The sequence below is a fragment of the Triturus cristatus genome, chromosome 2_2 (genome assembly GCF_964204655.1).
Source record: "Triturus cristatus chromosome 2_2, aTriCri1.1, whole genome shotgun sequence".
Classification (NCBI taxonomy): Eukaryota; Metazoa; Chordata; class Amphibia; order Caudata; family Salamandridae; genus Triturus; species Triturus cristatus.
Genome location: NC_140582.1, coordinates 631,164,545 through 631,185,754, shown reverse-complemented (window position 1 = coordinate 631,185,754; position 21,210 = coordinate 631,164,545). Strand labels below are relative to the sequence as shown.

Sequence of the window (21,210 nt, the reverse complement as noted above, 5' to 3'; positions counted from 1 at the left end):
TACACCGCTAGTGAAGCTCTGACGTGTCTGACGCCCTACCGTGCCTAATCCCGGCGCCCCCGCCGGTGGTTACTCTCCAAGTAGACACCCTTGTCGTTTATTTATACAATCATGGGTAGCTATTGACGGGCACATTTAATTTACACGCACACCAAGCCATTCAAAGGTGATTCGACAAAAATTCGACCAAACTATGCAAGAAACCCCCTTTACGGTTAATAAAATACACATCCACCGCCGGATGTGTAATACTTTTTATTTTACTCTCTGGAAAGGAAACAAACCTCACTTGAGAGTCACAGCGTTCTCCTGGCTGAGCCCAATGCTGTGTTACACCCACCAGTGCCCGCCGAGTGCCTCACACCTCTGTGTTGTATTCCACCAGCTAGTGCGTATGCTATGACACTCTCTAGCCCATGTGCACTGTAACACCACCCCGTGAATATGTCATGCCACACTCGCCTTCACATGGGTTATATTGCCCCATCTAACGTGCCTTTCTCAATGTTATAACGCACAGCGCTATGCCATACATATTACAATCTGGGATCCATATCTTTGTCACAGTGCATATGCAACGTTACACTCCCCAGCACATATTTTATATTACAACTTTAGAGACTAGTTAGGTTACACAACACTGCCCTGTGCATATTACACTCCAAGGCGCATATCGCATAGCACGCGCTAGTGCCTGTGCTATCTCGCGCTCTCCAATGAATCTGACATGGCGCACAATGTATTGCATATTATATTTCACGCCCCGGTTCATCTTATGTCACACTTTTTGGTGCATAGTTTATACCATATACTATATCTAGTTTTCATTTTCAATCGTGCTCTCACGACTATGTTCTATATAACACTGCGTCCACCTACCCTTTTCACGGGAATTACATTTTGCGATGGGGGGTGGAGGGTCAGGGGATGTTTCTGCCAAGTGAGCCCGGAGTCACAGTCACAAACGTCCTCTTCTTCCTGAATAAAATTGAGATTATGCTGCATACTTGTTCATATTTTAAGTAGTTCGCACAGACACACATTTTAAAAACAATAAAGTTCCTAATACCCACCTTCTCTGAACAGTTAGCTTGCTGCCCCATCCACCTCCTCCCTATCCTCTGTTGTCTGAATCCATGGACTAGCCTCCTCCCTCCTGCCATGCATGGTCTGATGTGCTGCCACTGCCCTCCATTTAGCATGATGTACCAGTCCACTCCTCCTTCCCTCCATTGCCCAATTCTATGGCCCATCACTGACCTCCTGCTTAGCCTCTGTGCTTAGCTTGCTGCCCCTATTCTCCTTCCCCCTGCCCTCCGATGTCTTTGTGCATGCCCCTGCTCCATCCTTTTTGCCCACCATGTTCCATGGACCTGCCACTCCTATCTACTCTGAGTGTTCTGTTGAGCTGCCACTCCCCTCCCACCTGCCTAGCATTGTCAGATGACTGTAACCGGTCCCTGCCACCTCCACCCTGCCTGTCCACATGCCATGCCCCTATCCCCTTCCTCCTGTCCTCCATGGTCCATTTTACTGCCACACCCTTCTGCCCTCCCTGGTCTGTTGTGCTGCAACTGCTCCTCCTGCCTGCCCCGCGCGGTCTGTTGTGAGGCCCCTTCCCCTGAACTCTCTTGTCTGTGCCCAGTTCCTGACCCTCCCTTCTATCCTCCATGGTCCTTTGTGCATGCCCCTGCACCCTCCTTCTTGCCCATCATAGCCATTGTGCTGCCATGGCCCCTCCCACCTTCCCTGTGTGGTCAGCTAGCTGCCCCTGGCCCCCTCCCACCTTCCCTCCATGGTCTGTGTGTATGTCATCAGAGTCTCATTGTTGCTCTCGATGGTGTGTCTTGTTTCTAGTGCCCATCCTGCCTGACCTCCATGGTCATCTTGCTGCTCCTGCCCTGCCCCCTTGCCCCCAGCCCTCTGTTTCCATGTGCAGACCCCTATCCCCTCCCTCCTGGCTTGTCTGTCCCATTGTAATGCCCCTGATCCGTCCCTCCTGCCCTTTATGGTCTGTTATGCGGCAGCTTTCACTCCTGTCTGTCCAATATGGTCAGCTAGCTACCATTGCCTCTTTCCCATCTGTTCTCTGTTGTCCATGTGCATGTCTTGTCCCCTCCCTATTGCTTTCTATGGATTGTTGTGCTGCACTCCCGTCCCGCATGCGCTGTGTGGTGTATTGTGCTGCTGCAAACCCTGATGCCTGCCCTGTAGGTTCAGTTTGGTGCACCTCTCCATGTCCCTCCTGTCCTCCGTTATCCGAGTCCATGTCCCTACCCCAATTCCTCCTGCCTACCATGATCCAATGTACCATACTTACGAACATTTTGAACTTGGTAAGAGGGAGATTTTGAAAAAAACTGGGGTATTGATTTTCCCCTTTGAGTTACATTGAAAAAGAAGAGATTGTAGACAGAAGACAAATCAAATAAGGCCCATTTGAGCTTAAAAACATTGGACATTTCCTGGCTGAAACGGGTCTGTTAGCATATATGGTTGTACTACCACTGCCTCTTCCTTCTGCCCACAATGGTCTATTATATTGCCACAGCCTCTCTTGCCAGTCCTGTATGGTTTGTTTGTTGCCCCTGCCCCCCTTTCCACTGCCCTCCATAGTCTGTTGTGCTGCCACTGCTCTTCCTGCCTGCCCAGTGTTGTCAAATTGTTGCCTCTGCACTCTCCTACCTGCCTTCAATTTTCAGAGTATGTGCCCCTGGCCTTTGCCTCTCAACAGTATCCCAATGAACAACTAGATTGCTAACATTCTATGTTCATTACAAAAGTGTGGAACACCGGACGTCATCTTGATGTAATCAAAACTGTAATACCTAGAGTATTTCCTTTAGAAATTACATATATGAGAGGGTCTTATCTTCATCACAATTATGGTTAGTGCTCTAAAAAACTAAAATGAGGACATATTTTCTGAGTTTTCAAATAGCAACAAAGAACTTTTAAATTATTTGTAATCTTTATGTTTTTTTATCCAGTTGACCACTTGATTAAATGTTGCACCTAAGGGAGAGGATGTGGTGTTACTTCCAGAGCTGCAGACTTTGCAACTGGGGAACCAGGTTGGAGTTTCTGCTTCAGCTCAACATTCTGTGATTCTTGTCAAATCACTTAATCTCCCCATGTCTACAACCAAAATGAATTTGATCTTGTGTGATGTAACCAATGCTCATGTAAAGCACTCCAATACCTGACAAGTCTGCACTATATAAAACTGCAAATACACAAAAAATAAGTGTTTTGCACACTTCTGTCATTGGGCTACATGTGGGCTACATCTGGGTGATATTTGTGCTGCATTTGGGCTCTTTTGTCTCTGGTGGCCATCTTTGGAGGTGTATTTGTTATGAAGTTTCCTAATTTCCTCATTTACTGCCGTCTCCTCAGTAGGAAATGCTTTCAGCTTTTTACTTTGATTCCATCCAGAAGGTATTCAGATATGTCACACATTTGCCATAAATTCTGAATGTTAGCACTCTAGTTGCTCATTAGATCACTGTAGTAAAGCTACTGCTCACCACGGAAGTCTGCTGCTGGTATTAAAAGTGCATGTTTCATTCTGCATATCAGAATTTTTTAATGAAATAGAAGAGGATTTGAGAAGTCAAAATGTGCCCTAATTTTTATTTCTGCAGCACTAATCAAAATTTCTATGGCAAAATGAACCCCCTCATTTTGTTCCTTTGTAAATTAAATGTTTTAAGTGTTACCACTTTATTCCAATCAAGATGGCTTCAGGTGTGCCATTCTTTTGTCATAAGTAAGACTGTTAGCGCTGTAGTTGTTCGTTAGAACACTCTGGGACATTCTGTCATTGGGCTATACTTGGGCTACATCTGGGTGATATTGTGCTGCATTTGGGCTCTTTTGTCTCTGGTGGCCATTTTGGGAGACTAATTTGTTAGGGGTGACATTTTCTGCCCAGTGCCACTTACCTGCGGACCTGCTCCTGATCTTCTTGTCGCTCCTGGGGTGCTGACGCTGTGGGTCTCCCCTGTCGGCACCTAATCCAATCGTGCCCGCGACAGGGGGAGACTACAGCTCCCAGGTTGCCTTGCGGTCAATTTCCGGTTCTCTTCGCGCCCGGAGGCGCACAAAAGCTCGAGGCTCCCTCGGTGGAGCGGGGGGGACATTTTCTGCCCAGTGCCACTTACCTGCGGACCTGCTCCTGATCTTCTTGTCGCTCCTGGGGTGCGGACGCTGTGGGTCTCCCCTGTCGGCACCTAATCCAATCGTGCCCGCGACAGGGGGAGACTACAGCTCCCAGGTTGCCTTGCGGTCAATTTCCGGTTCTCTTCGCGCCCGGAGGCGCACAAAAGCTCGAGGCTCCCTCGGTGGAGCGGGGGTGACTTTTTCTGCCCAGTGCCACTTACCTGCGGACCTGCTCCTGATCTTCTTGCCGCTCCTGGGGTGCTGACGCTGTGGGTCTCCCCTGTCGGCACCTAATCCAATCGTGCCCGCGACAGGGGGAGACTACAGCTCCCAGATTGCCTTGCGGTCAATTTCCGGTTCTCTTCGCGCCCGGAGGCGCACAAAAGCTCGAGGCTCCCCCCGCGTCGCGGGACGCGCGCGGGCGGCGCTGGGCTAAGCCCGGGACAAGGGCGGGACCGTCTGTGGCCGTCCGGGGCAGGAGGAGGCAGGGCTGGGCCCGGTCCCTTGCTGGTGAGCTATAAGTATCCCGCACTGAAGTCTACCCGGCCATACCCACCGATTCCCGATATCCAAATATCCTGCTGAAGTACTCCGTTTGCTCATACCCCCTTGCCTGTATATGGTACTGATAGGTGTCAGGTGGACAACAGGAGTGGGATTGTCGTGAAATCGTACACCCCTAAGACATAAAAGACACAATCATCCCCACCAAGGCACGAGAATAAACAAGTGGTGTAGAGCTAATCATATCATGGTCAAGCCCAAGACTCAGCATACAAGGGCAGAGGGAGGTGAGGTTCTGCAGCGATCCGAACCCGTGTATTCGGTATCGTAGTACTGACACAATTTTGGTATCAATGAACCGTAAATGATCCATTTAATATATGACAGCGTTTTCGCTGCGCTACGAGCATGAATTCACTGAGAAATAGGGCATTCTGTTGTAAAGCCACGGCATCCATTTTAGATACGGCACCCATTTTGTTTCTTGCCCTCACATAGTCAATGAACGAGCAATGACCCCGGCAGAATCACCTTGTTAAGGACACGTAAGCCCGAGCCCGAGGGAGCTGACGCTGCGTGACTAGGCAGAATCAAGCTGCCTTCCCTGCCTGAGGCCAGCCCTGCTATACTGGTTCTCGTGTTCATTGTCCTGATTGAGAGGCCAAAGACTGTAGCCATGCCCGTTTATGATCCATAAACATCTCTATCCTACTTTTCTATCTCCTACACCTGGCTCTGCTCCTCTCCTTCTGGGCTTTTACAATGGGGAGGATACGATTTTTATGATGGGGAGGATCAGTCAAAGAATGGGGAACTGACAAAGGGACTTGATCGAATACTGAAAACCTACGACTAATTATTGTTTGGTGTATGTTTATTGTCTGTTTGGGATACCGGGTTGGGCATGAAAGATATTCGTATAATGTTGCCTGAAGGCATATTTTATGTATTTAAGGTGCAACCCACTTTTTGCAAATCGAACAGTCTCGTAGATTCTGCCTTTGTGTGGTTCCTATGACTTCTGTGTCCCTGCAGTAAATAAACCTTGGTCTTTGACGCCACCATCGAGAAGCCCGCGTCTCTGTTTATTTGTGCACCAAGGCAGGAAGGAACTCAGGGGTCTTTGGGTGTTGTTTCCCTGACACCTCTGGACTCTTAAAAGTCCAGAACCTCAGAGGGGTAAGAGGAACACTGGATGCCTTTATTACACGCGCGGAGACACTCTTAGCCCACGAGATCCTGCTGACGGAGAAACGGCTCTCGCTGGACTCTTTAATAGCTAATATACGGTCCTCATTGGGCAACATAGCCCTTTGCCCTACACCTGGCGGAGGAACCTGCCCGTCTCAATTGACGCAAGTACAGCCATCTCAGCCTCAATCCTCTGATACATCGATAGTAGCAGACAGAAGCTCTCAGGGGGTCTCAGACTCAGCAGGCCAACTAACAACTGATCTCGACAATATAGGTAGGCCAAAGCCAATGCCCACTAGTAACAACATTCAGTTGGTAAATGATAATAACACCATGGGGGATGAAACATTAAGGGGGGCGACTAGTGTACAACCTCTAACGCCTAATCCTGACCCCACACAGCCACCCATTAGCGAAGTAATCACGCGCTCCAAAAGATCTCAACTTGGGACAGGGCGATTAGAGAGTGGCGGAAGTTGCGCCGCTAATCGCTCCAGCAAGCCTGGCCGTAGAGGGCAAACTAAGTCTAGCAAAGGAGGGAAGATAAACCCCGAGAACATAGCATGCCCAGACTGTCAGAATATAAACAGGGTGGGGGAGCTGCAGGATATTACTATAGCTTTTGGGGGAAAAATGGAACAGCTCCTAGTTCAACACCTAGACCCAGTCTTGACTGCAATTTTAAATCTAGTGGAGAAGATAAGTAGGCTGGTAGACCCAGTTAGAGATCAGCCCTCTGGGGCTAACCCATTGAGGAGGGATTTGGAGCCAGTAGTGGCTGACAGTGGAGAAAAGTTTGTAACGCACCCCGACCCCGAGAATAGAGCCCATAGGAAAACACCTCTGGACCAGGAGAATATAAGTAATAGACCCATTGGTGGTATGGTCCAGGATATCACACGAATCACTCCTAACGAGGTTTGCCGGGGAACAAACGAGCAAGCCATCATGGAAAAAACCACCATGAATGCTGGTGTTCAGAGCACCCCAGGTCTCCAGATCCTGGATTTGCCACCCGCTTCTAGTCCTTATTCGATTGTGTTGGTAGGAGTGGCTGGTCTCAGTAATGACAGAGAAGAAACGACCAACGCTCTGATTAACAAAGCTGCACACTGGTTACTTAGTAATACACCTGCCAGGAGCTTGCAGCACAGGCACATCCTTATGGCTAGGAGGGTAGCTTGGATTGGAAAGTCCGGGAAAAAATTTGCGGGTGACTGTGTGATCGTTAATTTTAGGTACCCTGAGTTAGTCAGAGAACTGTTGGACAATCGACATGAGGATGGAGGCACTGGGTCCTGTATTAGGATGTTACCCCTACACTTCTTTTATAGAAACAAAGCCTCGGTCAGGGGTACGAATTGGCAGGGGCCAGGGGCAGCCCTGGTAAGAGGGGAGGAGGCTCATGGCTCTCTAATGAACAGATTTGCCCCACTTACAAGTCTGTCTGCCCTGGATGAGCAAGATTGACTACCGACACCAGGGAATGGGGAGTACGAGATAGACTCAGACACCTATAGCAATCATGTAGAAACACTACCCTTAGTGGCACCTGATTTGGTCTTGGGGGCTCCCGATCTAGACCAAGCAGTTGGGTTTGCAGGCGTGTTGGGAAGAGAAGTGGAAATCAGAACCCCTCCAGTTAATCGTTTAACCAGGGGCACTACCCCAAGGAACCTGCCCGGAGCACTCAAAGGACTAGATCCAAACCATAATGAATTGAGGTTGATCTCCTGGAATACCGCTGGACTGGCATCTAAGATTCAAAACCCGGACTGGCAAGATTTTATTAAAAAATATCATGTTATTTGCCTCCAGGAGACTTGGGAAACAAGTAATAATGCCTCATTTGTTGAAGGTTTTAAATCATTCTTTGTTGCAGCCAGGAAATCAACTATGGGTCGCGCCATGGGGGGGGTTAATTATGTATGTGGCACTGGTACTGAATGGGAGGTGGGTAGATCTGGGGTGGGATTCAAGTTGCCTACAGGGAGTGAGACTTAATTCTAAGGGATCAAAGATCATTTTTATAAATTTTTATAATGCAGGTCAATCTATGCTAAACCTGGTTGAGCTGGAAGAGAGGCTGACTAGCTTAAACGACTCAAGGGATGCAGGCTCTCAGTTAATTCTTATGGGGGATTTAATTGCCATCAGTGCCCACACTTGAAATTGGAAGGTGGTACGTGGGAAAGTGCATGTTTCAGTCTGCATGTCAGAATTTTTTAATGAAATAGAAGAGGATTTGAGAAGTCACTCAAAATGTGCCCTAATTTTTCTTTCTGCAGCACTAATCATACTTTCTATGGCAAAATAACCCCCCCTCATTTTGTTCCTTTTTAAATTAAATGTTTTAAGAGTTACCACTTTATTCCAACCAAGATGGCTTCAGGTGTGCCATACGTTTGTCATAAGTAGGACTGTTAGCGCTCTAGTTGTTCTTTAGAACACTCTGGGAAGCTGCAGTAGAACACAAAGGAATACACTGACAGTCTCTGCCCTTGTTGGATGTACATGTTTTACTGAGAATGTCAGACTTCATTCTCACATGACTGAGAAAGATAATGTGAATTTACAGAAAATATGCTCTCAGTTTAGCTTATAGATCACCTTCCAAACCTCTGAGGGAAAAGCATGAGAAAATAGTTTTCTCTCAAACATGATTCATATCACAGCAGAAGGCTTTTTCCCATGGTAAAATCACCTTAGAACACACCACAATTCCTAAAATGAGTATGGTACCATCAACAAATGATTTATAATGTAACTAAAGTCTTAAAACCTTCTATTAACTGCAATGCTTTTTAATGAGGTGCTATCATGTATATTGGTCCCAAGATGGCTGCCAACACTTTTTGGATGAAGTGCTGACAGCCAATCAGATCTCACGATGAGATGTGTGGTTAGGCTCTGCTCAGATATATATGTGATTTTACTTTTTATTTTCTCAGGAACTATTGAACGGATTTACACCATTTAAGCAAAAGGCACGAGTCTGAACTGAGGACTACCTCTTTGCCAAATTTGGTGTAATTCCGTTCAGCACTTCGGGCTGTAGCTGCATCAACAGGTCCTATGGGAAAATTATTGGGGAAAACGTGTTTTGGGACCCCCCTTTTTTCTCGCCCCCCACTTGACGAATCACCGTGAAATTTTCAGGATAGGAGCAGACTGGAGCTGGCCAAAAGTTTGGAAACTTTCGCGAAGATTCATCAATCAACGCTATTCCAAATAGAACGTTGCGGATTTCCTATGGAAAATAGGTCCTAACTATAACTACCTACTGGCGACTGCCAGTAGGTGGATATATATATATATATATATATATATATATATATATATATATATATATATATATATATATATATGTATATATATATATATATCACGTCCAAGGTCCCCGCAAAGAAAGACCAGGCACACACAATGGATTGCTTAGACCGGCAGGTTTAATGAAATGGCATAATGCATTTCGGATTCCATCCTTCCTCAGATGCCTTTCTCAACAGAACAGTGCCGTCGATATCCATCACCAAATGGCGCCTGCTTCACTCCGATAGATGAGGAGGACACGGTGGGCGTGGCAAAAGTAGGGACGCATGGTAAGTACCTTCCCCCATATGGGTGGCGTTCTCAATCCTGCCAGTTCCACCAATCACACAGGCACCTCTCTGCCGGTCCCACAATCCAACATCCAGCCGCTTTTCTGTCACGGGAAGTCCCGAACTGGAATCATGGACTGAAATCAGTCCCAACGATTGCTGCTGGAATTAACAGAAAGCAGCGGCGCAGTAGTAATCCAAAAGTTTTGAAAATGTCCCAAGTTGCACTTAACCTGCCGCGCTCTTGTGGATGGGGTACCCATGGTGCTTAGTGGCAAATGCACCGTAATATCACGTCCAAGGTCCCCGCAAAGAAAGACCAGGCACACACAATGGATTGCTTAATCCGGCAGGTTTAATGAAATGGCATAATGCATTTCGGATTCCATCCTTCCTCAGATGCCTTTCTCAACTGAACAGTGCCGTCGATATCCATCACCACATGGCGCCTGCTTCACTCCGATAGATGAGGAGGACACAGTGGGCGTGGCAGAAGTAGGGACGCATGGTAAGTACCTTCCCCCCATATGGGTGGCGTTCTCAATCCTGCCAGTTCCACCAATCACACAGTCACCTCTCTGCCGGTCCCACAATCCAACACCCAGCCGCTTTTCTGTCAAGATAAGTCAACCGGCGCCAAAGTTATTCAAAATAGAATTTTCAGACTTCCTATGGGAACTCGGTCCTAACTATAACTATCTACTGGCGACCGCCAGTAGATTATATATAGATATATATATATATATATATATATATGAAAACACGAAGGTTGCCCCAATGAGGAGGTCGCACACGAAGGGGTTACTGCACACGATCACACCGGCAGCAGCAGTGCCAGTCAGCCCTCAAAGTTTCCAAACGAGACTGCCAGACGCGTTTCAGGCAATTTGCTGCCCTTGTTCACCAGCTCTACAACATCAGGCGGGGACTGCGGAAATGTGCAGGAATAACTTTATTTAAATATGGAGTCCCGCCCCCATGGGCGTGAGCAAGCAAGGAATTATGGTTGATGTAGTCTTAACCCATAGCTGCTCCTGACTCTCCATTCCAATGAAAACCCGGTTGGGTGCCGCAAACCCCGATAAAGTAGTTCTCACAATGTCATTACCCCAGTGGGCTTGAAAAAATTGTAGAGTCACTTGCACTCCTGCCAATATTTACCGGCAATCAGGCCCCCTTCACTCCAGTCAGCGCTCATAGTACTCAAGCACCGTGGAACCGCCAGGTATAGGCAGCGGGACCTCCTCGCGACCGGGCTGGCCGCAAAATTTGAAAACACGAAGGTTGCCCCAATGAGGAGGTCGCACACGAAGGGGTTACTGCACACGATCACACCGGCAGCAGCAGTGCCAGTCAGCCCTCAAAGTTTCCAAACGAGACTGCCAGACGCGTTTCGGGCAATTTGCTGCCCTTGTTCACCAGCTCTACAACATCAGGCGGGGACAGCGGAAATGTGCAGGAATAACTTTATTTAAATATGGAGTCCCGCCCCCATGGGCGTGAGCAAGCAAGGCATTATGGTTGATGTAGTCTTAACCCATAGCTGCTCCTGACTCTCCATTCCAATGAAAACCCGGTTGGGTGCCGCAAACCCCGATAAAGTAGTTCTCACAATGTCATTACCCCAGTGGGCTTGAAAAAATTGTAGAGTCACTTGCACTCCTGCCAATATTTACCGGCAATCAGGCCCCCTTCACTCCAGTCAGCGCTCATAGTACTCAAGCACCGTGGAACCGCCAGGTATAGGCAGCGGGACCTCCTCGCGACCGGGCTGGCCGCAAAATTTGAAAACACGAAGGTTGCCCCAATGAGGAGGTCGCACACGAAGGGGTTACTGCACACGATCACACCGGCAGCAGCAGTGCCAGTCAGCCCTCAAAGTTTCCAAACGAGACTGCCAGACGCGTTTCGGGCAATTTGCTGCCCTTGTTCACCAGCTCTACAACATCAGGCGGGGACAGCGGAAATGTGCAGGAATAACTTTATTTAAATATGGAGTCCCGCCCCCATGGGCGTGAGCAAGCAAGGCATTATGGTTGATGTAGTCTTAACCCATAGCTGCTCCGGACTCTCCATTCCAATGAAAACCCGGTTGGGTGCCGCAAACCCCGATTAAGTAGTTCTCACAATGTCATTACCCCAGTGGGCTTGAAAAAATTGTAGAGTCACTTGCACTCCTGCCAATATTTACCGGCAATCAGGCCCCCTTCACTCCAGTCAGCGCTCATAGTACTCAAGCACCGTGGAACCGCCAGGTATAGGCAGCGGGACCTCCTCGCGACCGGGCTGGCCGCAAAATTTGAAAACACGAAGGTTGCCCCAATGAGGAGGTCGCACACGAAGGGGTTACTGCACACGATCACACCGGCAGCAGCAGTGCCAGTCAGCCCTCAAAGTTTCCAAACGAGACTGCCAGACACGTTTCGGGCAATTTGCTGCCCTTGTTCACCAGCTCTACAACATCAGGCGGGGACAGCGGAAATGTGCAGGAATAACTTTATTTAAATATGGAGTCCCGCCCCCATGGGCGTGAGCAAGCAAGGCATTATGGTTGATGTAGTCTTAACCCATAGCTGCCCCTGACTCTCCATTCCAATGAAAACCCGGTTGGGTGCCGCAAACCCCGATGAAGTAGTTCTCACAATGTCATTACCCCAGTGGGCTTGAAAAAATTGTAGAGTCACTTGCACTCCTGCCAATATTTACCGGCAATCAGGCCCCCTTCACTCCAGTCAGCGCTCATAGTACTCAAGCACCGTGGAACCGGCGGGACTTAAAATTGAATAAATGAATTGTTCCGAACTCACCTGCTTCTTTCATCTTTAATGCCAGTGAACAAGAGCATTTCCATTGCTCGAAACGCGTATGGCTTGCTTGAAAAGGCTGGGGGCATGCAGACACCTTGCTACCTGTGGCATCCTGAGCGGTAACCCCTTCGTGTTTGGTGACTCCATATGGGCAACCTTGGTGATGAATTAAATGCGGCCAGTCCGGTCGCGGAGTTGCCCCGCTGCTGTACGAGCGGATCCTGAGTGTTCGCTATCATGGACACTCGTTGGAACGGAGGGGGCCTGAGCCATGGGCATATATTGGGAAGTGGTTAGCGTTGCCATTACAGACCTTTTCGCCCAACCGGGATTTATATTCAATTTGGATGAATGCAGCAGCGCACTTGCTTTAAGGAACTGTCAAGTCTTCCGGTATACCAGGGAACTACTACATCCAGAATGCCGGTTTGAATGACGCCCACATGGGCGGGACTTAAAATTGAATAAATGAATTGTTCCGAACTCACCTGCTTCTTTCATCTTTAATGCCAGTGAACAAGAGCATTTCCATTGCTCGAAACGCGTATGGCTTGCTTGAAAAGGCTGGGGGCATGCAGACACCTTGCTACCTGTGGCATCCTGAGCGGTAACTCCTTCGTGTGTGGTGACTCCATATGGGCAACCTTGGTGATGACTTAAATGCGGCCAGTCCGGTCGCGGAGTTGCCCCGCTGCTGTACGAGCGGATCCTGAGTGTTCGCTATCATGGACACTCGTTGGAACGGAGGGGGCCTGAGCCATGGGCATATATTGGGAAGTGGTTAGCGTTGCCATAACAGACCTTTTCGCCCAACCGGGATTTATATTTAATTTGGATGAATGCAGCAGCGCACTTGCTTTAAGGAACTGTCAAGTCTTCCGGTATACCAGGGAACTACTACATCCAGAATGCCGGTTTGAATGACGCCCACATGGGCGGGACTTAAAATTGAATAAATGAATTGTTCCGAACTCACCTGCTTCTTTCATCTTTAATGCCAGTGAACAAGAGCATTTCCATTGCTCGAAACGCGTATGGCTTGCTTGAAAAGGCTGGGGGCATGCAGACACCTTGCTACCTGTGGCATCCTGAGCGGTAACCCCTTCTTGTGTGGTGACTCCATATGGGCAACCTTGGTGATGAATTAAATGCGACCAGTCCGGTCGCGGAGTTGCCCCGCTGCTGTACGAGCGGATCCTGAGTGTTCGCTATCATGGACACTCGTTGGAACGGAGGGGGCCTGAGCCATGGGCATATATTGGGAAGTGGTTAGCGTTGCCATTACAGACCTTTTCGCCCAACCGGGATTTATATTTAATTTGGATGAATGCAGCAGCGCACTTGCTTTAAGGAATTGTCAAGTCTTCCGGTATACCAGGGAGCCGTAACCCCTTCGTGTGTGGTGACTCCATATGGGCAACCTTGGTGATGAATATATATATATATATATATATATATATATATATATTTATATTATCTACTGGCGGTCGCCAGTAGATAGTTATAGTTAGGACCGTGTTTCCATAGGAAATCCGCAACATTGTATTTGGAATAACTTAAGCGCCGGTTGACGAATCCTCGCGAAATTTTCAAAATAGGTGGGGCGCTCCGCTTCGCTCCTACCCTGAAAGTCTCGGGGGGATTCGTCAAGCGGGGGCTGAGAAAAAAGGGGGGTCCCAAAACACGTTTTCCCCATGCAATTTTCCATAGGGACCTTTAGTCCAAGGTACAGCCCGAACATCTGAACAGAATTACTTGACCTTTTGTAAGGTCCGAAGTGTGTTTTGCAATTAAAAAGTCCTTGTTAACCTCAGTAGGACCTTACAAAAGGTAATACATTACTCGCATGGACTCAATCTCCCAGAAAGCAATGTTGTACGCGCCCACTGGAGGCGGTCATACCAATGAATAAATTATGAGTGAAACAATAATGAGCGCATCTGTTGCGTGTTTTGCTGCCCATGAGGAAGGGATTGTGATATCCTGAAACGCGTCGGCAAAAGAAAATAAGGTGAAAGCGAAGAGCAGGCTGCATAATACTCACCTTTGGGCAAAGCGATGTCGAGTGACTTCCCGTGCGCAGGGCACATTGGGGAACAAAATTATACACGGCAGCCTTAGCCGTGGGGAAGAGCACCATCGTAAGCTGGGGAAATACAGAAACCAGCTTGTGAGACTGCAGTTTTTCGACTTCCAAGAATTGAACAGTACATCGCTTTTATGCTGATTGAGCCCGCACCAATGCCAACACCACCTACTGAGGTTAACAAGGACTTTTTAAATGCAAAATGCACTTCGGACCTTACAAAAGGTAATACATTACTCGCATGGACTCAATCTCCCAGAAAGCAATGTTGTACACGCCCACTGGAGGCGGTCATACCAATGAATAAATTATGAGTGAAACAATAATGTGAGCATCCGTTGCGTGTTTTGCTGCCCATGAGGAAGTGATTGTGATATCCTGAAACGCGTCGGCAAAAGAAAATAAGGTGAAAGCGAAGAGCAGGCTGCATAATACTAACCTTTGGGCAAAGCGATGTCGAGTGACTAACAGCCTGGCAGCACAGGGGTCCACCGGAGATCCAGATTTTAGCGAATTAAGAATGGTCAGTGAATCCTGGAGAGTAATCAAAGAAAATTCCGCTAAGGAGGGAGATGAACTAGATTGAAGTGCATTGGGAACGGAGATAATTGTAGAGGGAAGTCCTGCCTGGCCTATAATTCCTTGTCCCAGGCTGGCCTGAATCATCTGGATTTTATCAATGAAAAACCTAGACAGTTTCCCCCCCCCATGAGTCAGAGGTAGAAAGTGTGATGTGCTCAGCACACGGGGAAACAAAACTCTGAACAATTTAAAAATTTCTTTAGCATTATTTTGGGACTAAAAAATGTGCTCCGCATAATGGCAGCTTTTGGCTATAGCAGTGGTGCCACCTACTACACTATTTATCTCGGTATGGTCATCACTTGGCCTCAAACATTGCCATTTTGCACCAGATACACTCTCATTTCTGCCAGCAGTTATGCTTTTGGGCCTTCCACTGACTCTCTGCATTTGTTGGCACAATTGTGTGTGTCATTGGGGATTCCCACTTGCTAGGTTTAGACAGGATTGAGGGGCTAGTGAGTTAGGCGAGCAGGATCTCACACAATAACATTCATCTCCATTGGTTGCTCGCTGTGGTTCGGTTCTCGAACCCCTTTGCAAATATATTGAACTGTTTCTACAACCTTTGGTAATTAAAACAAAGTCCTACATCAGAGACACCATGGACATGATTAAATTGATTGACAATCTACCATTCAATATGGACAATCAAATACTAGTGACCATGCATGTAGCTTCACTTTACACCAACATTCACCAGGAACAGGCTCTACAATTAGTGGGGGAAGTTCTCAACAGACGAGACAGTCCCTCATGGGTACCCACTGAATTCATTGTCGAGTTACTTAGGATAGCAATGAACAAAAAAAATTCATATTCAGAAATTAATACTACTTTCAGACAAAGGCTGTAGCCATGGGAGCAGGCTTTGCCCCAGACTTGGCTTGCCCCTACATGGACAAATATGAAAATTACTTCGTATACAATACAGCCAACCCTTTTCTTGAGAACATTTGCCTCTGGACAAGGTATACTTACGACGTCCCTATGATTTGGATGGGTGAGGAAGCCAGGCTAATTTCCTTTTTGGAATGGATCAATGAACAATCCCCTGACATACAATTCACTACTACACACATCAGGGACGAAATCAACTTTCTAGACCTATGCATAAGAACAGTAGATAGCACACTCTATTCAGAAAACCCATGGAGCATCATACTCTCCTTAGGTACAGCAGTCACCATCCCAGAATCCTACGGGACAATCTCCCCGAGTGGACAGTTTTTGTGCCTCCGCAGAAACTGTACCCTCAGGGCTGACTATTTACATGAAACTGACCTTCTCATATCACGCCTTAGGGAAAGGGGCTACCCTAAAGGATTACCCAAGAGATCTAGGAAAAGGGCCTGGGACTGCCCCCGTGAAACTTTACTGGAGGTTAAACCCAATCGTGAAACCTCAGAGACTAGAATAGTGTGTGTTACAACGTTTAACACCAGAAGCAATGAGATAAAAAAAGATTATTAACATCCATTGGGATCTTATTGATGATGATTTAGAAGAGTCAAAAATAAAACTATTAGCTTTCAAAAGGGGAAGGAATATTAAAGACTTTGTGGTTAAAATCATACCTAAAAACAGCCCCCACCCCTGATTTAAGATCTCAACTGCAACTACTCCTTTTGATTGGTCACTTTATGTATGGTTTCTGTAAAGCGTGTTCACTCACGATTGAGAGAAAGGACTTTACACACTCCGATCTAAATATATTCTGAAACACCACACTAATTGCAACTCAGTTGATGTCATTTACACAATCATTTGCCCATGTGACAAACTACAAGTGGGCCAAACATGCCAGAAGGTTAAAAGTAGGATCCTCCAGCATTGCTCCAGAATCCGCTGTAATACACAGGGTGCACCACTGGTGGATCACTTTAACCATATGAATCATACAGCTGAGAGTATACAGTGGTGGGCTCTGGAGAGGATATTGCACAATCCAAGAGGTGGCAACTTGTCAGTCACATTGTATCTTATGCAATGTAAGTGGATTCACCTACTTGATGCGGTGAACCAGGGACTCAATGAATCTGAAGAAATATCTCAACAAATTTCCCTTCTGAATATGGGTTGATATAAAACTAATTTGTTCCAAACAACTTCTGGTTACTCTACTAGAAACATTCCTTGTGGGAATACGGAACAACTCTGTCTTAGATTAAATATAACACTAGGAATATTGTAATTCAATAATTGCAACCTCTTCCTATGACTTGTACACATATGTTTGTTATAGGAATAACACTAGGAATGTTGTAATTCCCTAACTGTAACCTCTTCATATGGCCTGTACGCACATGTTTGTATATAGGAATGAAACAAAATACAACCATCGTTTCAGAATGTACATTCGTCATTTGTAATAAGTGACTGTATGTTTTAATAACTCCCACTGCATTTCTTTTAGACTTTACTGTTGTTGATATGTACGTGTGTAGCCATTTGATACAGTCAATATGTTATACTTGTGTATTACCCATCTAAACTTTTCTACAATGTCATCGCACAAATATTGATCTAGAGATCAAACAATCATGTACTTGATGATAAATTAGCTTGAATCAACGCAGTACACATTAGGTTGAGTAAATTTTATTAGCGGAGTCCTAGACGTAAAATATCAGATTTCAAACATACTGGCCGCCATCTGTCAATCTGACTTTGATTACTCACACGTCAGCTTTCTCCAGTTCTGCGGCTGACGTGGGTGTCTCCATAGTGATGGACACCGTCTTTCCATCTGATATTCTTTTAATTACTCCACGTCTCCCCTGACTGGTGGCTCTCATTTGCGCCATTGCCATAAGAGGGACGATTCGCTCGCTCTCAGTCTGGTGAACTTTTTCTTGTTTGGGATTTTACTCAGCCGTAACACTTGCACGTATACGTATTGTTTGTTAAGCTAATTCACCCGTCTTTCTTTATCTACATTTAGCTCCAATTAATTTTAGCAAGATAGAGAACACTGGTGGTTTTGTTTATCGTAAAAATAGAGACTCTTTCTTTTGCTTGGTTCTATTTTCATTCACGCATGCACTTTCAGAGTCCTTTGGTCGGCAACCATAGTAGTGATCATTTCAAGGAGGTATTGGTAGTATTTATATTTTCTGGTTCACATTAAGCGTGGCATACATTTTTTAACTAATATGATTTTGATCTTTTCACAGTCATAGCTCTTTGCGCTCACATTTTTATGCAGTTGGCCAGAGTCTCGTCTGAGGTTATCACACTGATTATGTAACCTTTCCACATGAAGAATCCTAACCAAATCTCAGATATATAGAATCCTACCAGGATCTCGGAGACAGAGAATCCCAAACGGATCTCGGAGGCACATATATCTAATCGGAGCTAATTCATGAGCTCACCTTTAAGATATCTCTGGTGATTTATCCTTGCCTAGGGTAACCACCCTTGCTGGATTGATGATTTCTACTATTATGGCTAATCCAGTTTGATTTGACTTATCCTCCCCCTGGTTTTTTGCAGTTTGAGCTGGAACCTCTTGGTACAGGAAGTACATCTGAGTAAACCACTTCATTGGTTATCCTTATAATTATCTATGATTTAGATTTCTGACCATATACCACAGGTCAGCCATACTTGGTGTACGTGACACAACTCCTCAATTGATTAAGTCTTTCACCTTCTGACATCAACACATATTCTCTCTCAGACAGGCTGTTTTCCTTTGCCCAGTCCTAATGAAGACCCCAGGGTGATGTTTATGATTTACACACACGTCGACGATAACTGCTGGTACTCCCTTAATCTGACAAACGAGTTTCGTCTCTAATGTAAAAAGGACCTTGACTTGTACACTTATCCGCGCCTTTAGTATACCCTCAAGGGGAATCTTCTGTGTTATTATTGTACCTATATATATATATATATATGTCAACTATGTCTAAGTGTACGAGTTAATGTATCTCTGTTTTTGCACTTTTTTCTCTTATATTGTATATGTTTCTTAACAATCCTGTGTGACCCTGTGACTTGCTATTTTGTAAATCACCTTACAATATATGAAGAATAATATACTCTACATCTCTAGTGTGTTGATGTCCTGCACTATTTTGTTCTGCCTAAACGCATTTGATTTGCCATGCTAAATAGAATGTTTGCGAGTGATTAAATCTCATGTTGACATAAGTATAACTCCCCCACGGAACCAACTGTTGTTGCAGGTCATACACCCCACAGCAAACATTATACCAATTATAACAAACACACATTCTGCTCATAAAACAGATTTTTTTTTATGGTAAAACATGATTACCTGATCAAAGTATCAATATCAGACTACCGTGCAGTTACACAAATTACTGAATACAATATTTTGTGTTATGCTGTGCTGGTGTAGATTATTGCGACTATACAGTTCATTGCTCTACTGTGCTGTTGCACAGGATCCTGTGACCCTATTAAAAATACATTTTTGTGCTAGCTGTCTTGGTGTATACAGTCGTAACATACTGTGGAACCCAAGCTGCTAAGTTTGGGTCGAGTATCTGAATGCAGTTTCTAGACTGCACAGTAAGCTAACTCCTTCACGCCATTAGTGGTCTTTGCACAATTAATTAAGAGAAGAGAAATTAAGTGGGATACGTTATTTACTTTATAATACTACAGAGATGTCAAACACATAGGGATGAGTAATCCTCATTACTCATTCAAGAGTACTCGGCCTACAGGATTTGATCACAAGTGGGACGCTTGAACACCACAGCACCTAAGGCACTGGGTCAGCACATCTATAATTTAAGTGTGCTCCAGCACTTTGCTAGAGACTCCAAGAAGTTGGTTAAGCGAGAAGCCCTGAAGTGTTCTTTCAACTGGTGTCTCCAAGAGATGTGTGTAGATGAGCAGACAGGCTCCTCTGCAAACTGTGGCATGGTCTATGTTATTAACACCATAAGAGGTGTGTTTACTACAGCTTTACTTGATGGCAACATTTTTCAGGGTTAGTACTGATCGGCCTACAGCACTGCATGTTCTTTACGTTCACTAATTCATTCTGTGCATTCAAATACTGTTCTTTTCAACATGATTTCCTCCACCTTGTCCTTGCAACCTTCTAACATCAAAAGAAGGTGTGGAGGTGTGCAGGGTAAATCCACAAGATGGCCACTTTACATCCACGTTTGCGATGCACCTCCGAGTTAGATATTCTGAGCTAATTATTTAAGACGTGATGAACGCCCTCTTTTTACACAAATCACATTACATGTATTGCTTTAGCCTCTCTATTCTTAAAAAAGAGACATAAACTGATAGTAACCTGCAACAAACTCACTCTTAATAAGGTATCTTTATTTGACCATTCCAACCCTGCTTTTAACCTGTGCATTCAGTGGCCTATGCAAGAGCTCCGGTAACCCAAATCCAACCCTGGCAAGAAGGTATGTATGGCCCTCAGCTCAAACTACTCCATGTTTAACGAACATCACCAAAATAGATCGGGGTCAGTGCACATTTTAAGTGCTGGATAGATCTAATCACAGAGCTTAAAATTTAGAATTAGCCAGGCCATCTTATTCTGGGCTGCTCGCAATCTCAACAAATGTGCTTGTGGTTTACTGATGTATAAGAAAGTCCTTTAATCCATCGTGAGACTATACATCATATGTTAGAATAATATTTAGGTACAATGTGATGTGCTCAGACCACCCTCATGAAATGACTGCACATTTACTAGTAGGATCACCCGAAATCTAGATCCCAGTCAATGGTGTCCGAGATGCCTGAACAGACTCTTCTTTTGTACTCATGATGTCAAGCCTACGGGACTATGAGGTGAAAACTAAATCCTGACTTCATGTTTGATGTTATTATCCCTATTCAGGGGTAAGCTGTTCTGTTCTTGTGTGCAAAGTCCTTCCCTATCAAAGGCCCAACCAGTCAGCACAATACCCCACTTATGAACATAGATAGAGCAAATAAGAGAGAACACAATTATTGTATAGCATGTCACATTCAGCTCACAGTCGGGCCTTTGATCGCATTTTAAAGACGTTCACTTCACTTTCCATTCACATGGTCCATCATTTCTTCAGTTTCGACTTTACCAACACCATCAAGGCTCAGGCTTTAGTATACTCTTTGTAAACGCCTTGTACTTCTCAATCTGGACTACTTCAAACTGTCTTATATATACTTTTCCCTTGGAATTTTAATTGAGACACATCTTTTTGTGTACCTGAAGTCTTAACTTCTTGTAAAGTGTCACATATTTAGCTCAACATCAAACCAATATAATTAA

At 45.6% G+C, this 21,210-nt stretch overlaps 1 protein-coding gene across 3 annotated transcripts in view; it reads right to left on the bottom strand.

The window, feature by feature from the left end:
* AADAT (aminoadipate aminotransferase) overlaps window positions 1–21,210 on the bottom strand; it is a 286,660-nt gene that overhangs the window by 51,260 nt on the left and 214,190 nt on the right. The window lies entirely within an intron of this gene.